Genomic DNA, 7,357 nt, shown 5'->3' on the forward strand with positions numbered 1-7,357 from the left:
GTGAAATAGAATGTAAAGAGCTTTATACTAAAAAAAACTTTTAGAAAATCTTATCTTTAATCCATAACTTTCTTTTGATAAATTCCTGCCTTAATATTTGGTCTCCAATCCAAGTGAAATTTTCAACTCATTATTTCTTAACTACTCTAACATGGTAAGTTACCATTCTTTAATTACAATTTCAAAATCCAAAAAGCTCTGAAGGTCTATTTCTAAAAATACTATATTGGTAGGAAAAAGTGAAGTGACCTAGCTTGTTTGTTAGACAAAAGAGGAAAATTAAGAAAGAGATTGGGAGAGAAAGAAGGCAGGAGAGGAAGAGGAGATGGAAGAAAAAAGAAAGGAAGGAAGAGAAAAAGTGAAAAAGAGAAAGGACAGAAAGAAGCAAGGAAGGGAGAGTGGATCTGGTTTAGACTGACACAAAGGTATTTACAATTTTTTACTTGCATAGCTTGGTGTAAATATTTATTTCACTATTTTAATGTTTTGGCTAAAAGTGATGCTTACACTCTTGTATGGAGGTGTTACGTAACATATGGCAGATATAAATTTCCAAAATCTAAATAAATAAATAAATTGCATTTTGAAACATATCTTGCCTCGAGTGTGATGAGCAAGGGCCTTTAAACCTGTAGTGGAAGTAGATTACAGAAAGTCAGAATTAAGTAAATAAGGAACTGGGTAGTAGTACTTAACAAGTGAATTAATAACCGGAATACTCTTACCTGCTTTCCTCTCTTTTCTACCTAAATATTTACTTAGTAATATATCAGTGCTAGCTACTCTGGTTACAACTATAATCAAGATAGTCATATTTTATATCTTAGTGTTTCTTCCAATCTATTAATAAGACAAACTCAGCAGAGTGTAAATATTATATTGGAAGATACACAGAATATTATACGGGCAGATAAGAGACATACGAGGAGACATAAATATGAGACATACACGGGAGTCTGGGGAGTTCAAATGCTTTGTATAATAGAATGAGTAAAATTTGTAGTTCCTAGGAATGATCAGAGAGAAAAAAAGGAGAAATGGGCCAATAACAACAGTAGATAGTATGTACATACCACCTACTTAGGAAGCAGGCACTATTCACAGAAACCCTATGAGATAGCGCTGTTAATAACCCTATTTTATAGAGGCTTTATGGCATAAAAAATAAGCAAGATAGAATTCATGTAGTAGTACACATGCAAATCTGTCCTGGCATAGCTCTTTCATATTGTGTTATTTGCAAAGTAAGAAGGGCTCTCTCCCACATTAAATTTGATCCACCTAAACTGGATTACAGGCTGAATGTCTGAAATGCTAAAGAAAGATTGTCACCATGATTTCTTTCATTTGATTTTATCTTATCTGTTTACACAATCATATAATCAATTGCCAGTGACCCAGAACCATCTGTCTTCAATTGTAATCCTGTATGGAATGATTAAAGCTGATTTAATGATATGAAAGTTATAGCAAGTCTATCACAAGTATGAAAGCAAAATCAATTATTTGCTTGTTTCTAGGTATGGTCATTAGTGAAACACACCATTTATTGTATTTCTTAGAAATTAATTTTGAGTGTATAAAAATCCATTTATTTACTTATTAATTTTTGATAAATATAAGTAGAATAAATACTGGAAATTCATTTTTTTCTTTACAGGCTATTTATTTAAAATGAGAATTCTATAGAGAATAAACATGCTTAAAATTCTTTTGGGATTTTTAGAAAATATAAGAAGCCTTTTTAAGAAACAGTAACAAATATTTATAATTGCTTTCCTTTAAAGGAAGTACATTTAGACTTACATTTGAAATATAACACCTCTAATGAGTATCATAATAATGTCGTGTTTTAAGTATCATAATAGTGTTGTGTTTTGGTTTTATTCTATGTAAAACTCATAAGAACGATGCTTCTTATGGTTATAATAGATGACTATACTGAGAATCAAATTAAATACACAGTATATTCAAACTCAGTATTTGATAATTCTATTATACACCTAAGACACAGATTAGTTTATTGGATTTAATGAAACATAAAAAAGTGTTTAAAAAAGTTATTTGCATATGCTTCCATGAAAATTATTTTGTAATTAATTATTCAATTGCTAACAATTCTACCAACTTTCTAAGTTATTTTAGGTTTCCACAGGAGAGAATGTTTATATGTGAAAAACGAAATCGAATCCTTATTTGGAATACAAGGCTTTTCTTTTTAAGTATTTATTATGAAAAACTTGGCTGCTTTCTCCTTCAGTCTCATTGTATTATATCATAGTTAGGTGTGGTTCTGAGAAATCATTTACTCTAGCCAAGTGTTTTAAAAGTTTTACAATAATATCCCAAGTGAACCATTATCCCTGAGATGAGAGAAATGCCATATGGTTATAATGTATGTTGTCAGTATTCTTTTAGCGAAGCAAGGGAATGCTGACAAAATTTAACCTGGCATTTAAAAAAAAATTAGAAATGTGATTCAGAAAATGTATTTCTCATGATCTAGAATGCTGACAAAATTTAACCTGGCATTTAAAAAAACAAGAAATGTGTTTCAGTCAGTGTATTTCTCATGATCTAGAGCAAAATTATAAGGATGAACATTCTATGAAGGTAATGATTAAGCTTCAGTTTTCCTAGTGGTTTGTCAACGACCTTTAAGACAAATTTAGAGGACATTTCTAAGAACTGTATTTTTTCTTTACTTTTATTTTTTTAATGTTTAAATAAAATTATTAGAAATGCATGAAAAAATTCGAGGCATAATGAGTCAATTCCATTTTGAACTGAATTCTATCTGCAGATAGAGTTGATTGGTGCTTCTCTGGTGTTACACCTGGATACCTTAGATATTTCTTTCCTTTTCTTTTTTTTTTTTCCTCCACATGCATAAGCCTAAATAGCAATTCAGTATTCTGCTTGCAAATCTTCATTTTAAACTGCATACTCTGAGCAGTGATAATGTATATTTTTATTTCTACCATTATGCCTAGCATAAAGAAAATATTTTTAAAATGTCTATGGAGTTGACCTAAATTTAAATATTGGTTTAATAATAAACACTTAGTTGTGATGATAGCAAAATAAAATTTTCCTTTTATTTCTTGCAGTTGTGTTCTTTTTCCATGCAGAGATTTACATCTACAGTCTAGAATGAGCGAGTGTCTCTAGGCAGGTTTTTTGGAGTCTTGAAAAGTCAAAGATCCAGAATAGAACCAAGTAAATAGTGTGGTCTGAAATGGGTGTAATGACCAGAAAAACAACGGCAGTCCTAGAGCCTTGAGAATAGACTCAGTCACCTATGTATGGTGCAGAGTATGTGAGAACAGAAGACAGATAAGAAATCCTGGAAAATCGAGGCAGAAGTAGCTTGTAGCTTCTGCTCCGATGAACAGAGCAGCATGTGGAGACTCACACTGTGAATTTTTTCTCCAAGAACTACCGCAGGAACATACCAGGAAAGCCGAGAGAATCCACAACGTTTTGAAGGAGCTGCATCGCTACTGCAGGCTCCCTGAGATGCTGAAAAAGTGTGAGTCCGCTTGCTTTCTCAGTGGGGAGGCTCATGGTCTGGGACAAGTTCTCAGCCCTGGTCACTGGATGACAAGGTACTGTTGTTGGGGCACCATGAGAGTGGGGATGGCCTTTAGGACTGTGGGTTGTGTGGGAGTGGGGTTAGGTCTGTGACTGCTGGCTTTCCCCCACTTCCCTGGTGACCTGTATGACTCAGCAGAGACAGCCATAATCTTCCTGGGAATATAACTCCATTGAATTTGGGAACCACACCTACGGCAGCAGCAGCAAGCACCGCCCAAGAAAAGGCTGAGCTCAGACACACCTATCCCTGCCTTCACCTGGGGTCTTTCTCAACTCACCCTGGTAGCTGAAGACAAAGGTCATAATCTCTTGGGTGCCCTATGGCCCTGCCATCGCCTGACAAACCTGAATACTTAACTAGGTGTCCCTAGGGCAAGTGTGCATCCTGCATATAGGACCACAGCTAATGAGCTCTTGAAAGTGCCACTTCCTAGCTAGAGGCCAACCAACACAAAACTAGAGCACTAAACAAGAATACAACCAAGGACTCTCAAAGAGTCCACTTCACTCCCCTGCTGACTCCACTGGAGCAGGTGCTGGTATCCATAGTTGCAAGACCTGAAGATGGATCATATCAAAAGACTCATTGCAGACATTCCCCAGTTTCAGCCTGGAGTCCGCTACTCTGCTGGGTGGTTAGACCTAGAAGAGCAAAAACAGTAACTACAGTTGGTCTCTCAGGAAGCCCCATTCCTAGGAGAAGGGGTAGAGCACCACATCAAGGGAGCACCCTGTGGGACAAAATAATGTGAACAGCAGGCCTTGTATCCCAGATCTTCTCTCTGACATCATCTACTCAAATGAGAAGGAAACAGGAAAATAATTCTGGTAATATGACAAAACAAGGTTCTTTAGCAGTCCCAGAAGATCATATCAGCTCATCAGCAATGGATCCAAAGCAAGACAAAATCTCTGAACAGTCAGAAAAAGAATTCAGAAAGATGATTATTAAGCTAATCAAAGAGGCAAAAGAGAAAGGTGAAGTCCAACTTAAAGAAGTCAAAAACATGATACAGTATATGAAAGGAAAATTCTTCAGTGAGATAGCATAAATAAAAACAATCACAATTTCTGGAAGTCAAGGACACGCTTAGAGAAATGCAAAACGCACTGAAAAATCTCAGCAATAGAATCAAACAAGCAGAAGAAAGAACCTCAGAACTCAAAGACAAGGCTTTCAAATTAACTCAGTCCATCAAAGACAAAGAAAAAATAATTTAAAAAGAAAAACTCTAGGAAATTGGGACTATGTTAAACATCCAAATTTAAGAATAATTGGTGTTCCCAAAAAAGAAGAGAAATCCAAAAGTTTGGAAATCATATTTGAGGGAATAATCAAGGAAAACTTCCCTGATCTTGCTAGTGATCTAGACGTCCAAATACAAGAAGCACAAAGAACATCTGGGAAATTCATCCCAAAAAGACCATTGCCTAGCCACATAGTCATCAGGTTACCTAAAGTCAAGACGAAGGAAAGGATCTTAACAGCTGTGAGGCAAATGCATCAGGTAACCTGTAAAGAAAAACCTATCAGATTAACAACAGATTTCTCAGCAGAAACTCTGCAAGCTAGAAGGGATTGGGGTCCTATCTTTAGCCTCTTTAAACAAAACAATTATCAGCTAAGAAATTTTTTATCCATCAAAACTAAGCTTCATAAATGAAGGAAAGATACAGTCTTTTTCAGACAAACAAATGCTGAAAGATTTCGTCACTACCAAGCCAGCACTATAAGCACTGCTAAAAGAAGCTCTATATCTTGAAACAAATTTTTGAAATATACCAAAATAGAACCTCCTTAAAACATAGATCTCATAGGACCTGTAGAACAATAACATGATAAAAAAAAAAAAAAAAGGTAGTCAGGCAACAAATACCACCATGTATAGAATAGTACCTCACATCTCAATACTAACATTGAATGTATATGGTCTAAATGCTCCATTAAAAGATACAGAATGTCAGAATGGATAAGAATTCACAAGACAAGTTTCTGCTGTCTTCAGAAGACTCACCTAACACATAAAGACTTGAATAAACTTAAGGTAAAGGGGTGGAAAAAGGTATTCCATGCAAATGAACACCAAAAGCATGCAGGAGTAGCTATTCTTATATCAGACAAAACAAACTTTAAAGCTAAAGCAGTTAACAAAGACAAGAGACATTATATCGTGATAAAAGGACTAGTCCAACAGGAAAATATCACAATCCTAAATATATATGCACCTAACACTGGAGCTCCCAAATTTATAAAACATTACTACCAGACCTAAGAAATGAAATAGATGACAATGCAATAATAGTGGGGTCTTCAATACTCTACTGACAGTACTAGACATGTCATCAAGACAGAAAGTCAACAAAGAAACAATGGACTTAAACTATACCTTAGAACAAATGGACTTAACAGATATTTACAGAATATTCTACCCAACAACTGCAGAATGTACACATTATTCATCAGCACATGGAATATTCTTGAAGATAGACCATATGATAGATCTATCATATAATAGGTTCTGTGTCTTTTCCTTATTTTATTTATTTTGTTTTAGAGACAGAGTCTCACCATGTCATCCAGGCTGGAATACAGTTGCGCAATCTCAGCTCACTGCAACCTTTGTGTCCCCGGTTCAAGAGATTCTCCTACCTCAGTCTCTCAAGTAGCTGGGATATAAGCACGTGCCCCCATGCCCAGCTAATTTTTTTTCTTTTTTGTATTTTTAGTAGGGGTGGGGTTTCACCATGTTGGCAGGTTGGTCTTGAACTCTTGACCTCAAATGATCCATCTGCCTTGGGCTCCCAAAGTGCCGGGATTAGAGGCATGAGCCACAGCGCCCAGCCTTTTCTCCCTATTTTGGATCCCACGTTATTAAGGTGATCCTAAAAACCAGTTTCCCTACAAAAAGCATTTCCAGTTTACTCGATGTCCAGAAGTATTTATTATCTGTCACTTCCATTCTCAAAATTGTTCAAGTTTACATAAAAATAATTTGGTAACACAACAATAAATACCCATTTCACTGTTACATATTTATGCTTCCTAATTTTAAATATGCACATCTGTAAAATAAGAGAAGAAATAACAATTTATTTCTTGGAATGAAACAAACTGCATATAGCAAATGAGAAAAAAAAAGTTCAGAGAAGAAATGAGTATTAAATGGACTGAGCTAAGCACAGTAATTATGAATATTATTATTCTTTAATTTAGAGTACCTTACTTTTGTAAAATAATTCAGAAGTGTAGAAGTGCTATGAGGAAAGCCTCTAATGGTGACGAATCTCAAATCTTGATAATTTATCTATTTTCAATGGCTAAAGAGATATCTATAATAATATGCAAACACTTAATTTTTAACTAAAATTACCTGTATTTAAGTTACAGATTATAATACACTAGTAGTACAGAATAATGGTCTTGCATAAAGAAAATAAAATCCAGACTCAGAAAGTGATCTTTATATTATATTTAAACTGGTAAATATCCATTTAACACTTCTGAAACTTACCTTTTTTTCCCCATTATATAAGTTTTGACATAAAAGCTTTGGAATAAAGAATACAATTTCTATAAACTTAACATTGAGCACAAGCAAATGATCAAATTATGTAATAATACTTTTTATGAAAGGTGTAGAGGATACAGTATATGATAGTTACCTTTACTCTTTAGTTTCCATGTTGCTAAGAAAATATTTTGATACTTGTAAAAATGAATAACCCTATAGATCAGAGCATCATACAAAGTCAGAACTAG

This window comes from Hylobates moloch, unplaced genomic scaffold, assembly GCF_009828535.3.
Source record: "Hylobates moloch isolate HMO894 unplaced genomic scaffold, HMol_V3 SCAFFOLD_1, whole genome shotgun sequence".
NCBI classification, from domain to species: domain Eukaryota; kingdom Metazoa; phylum Chordata; class Mammalia; order Primates; family Hylobatidae; genus Hylobates; species Hylobates moloch.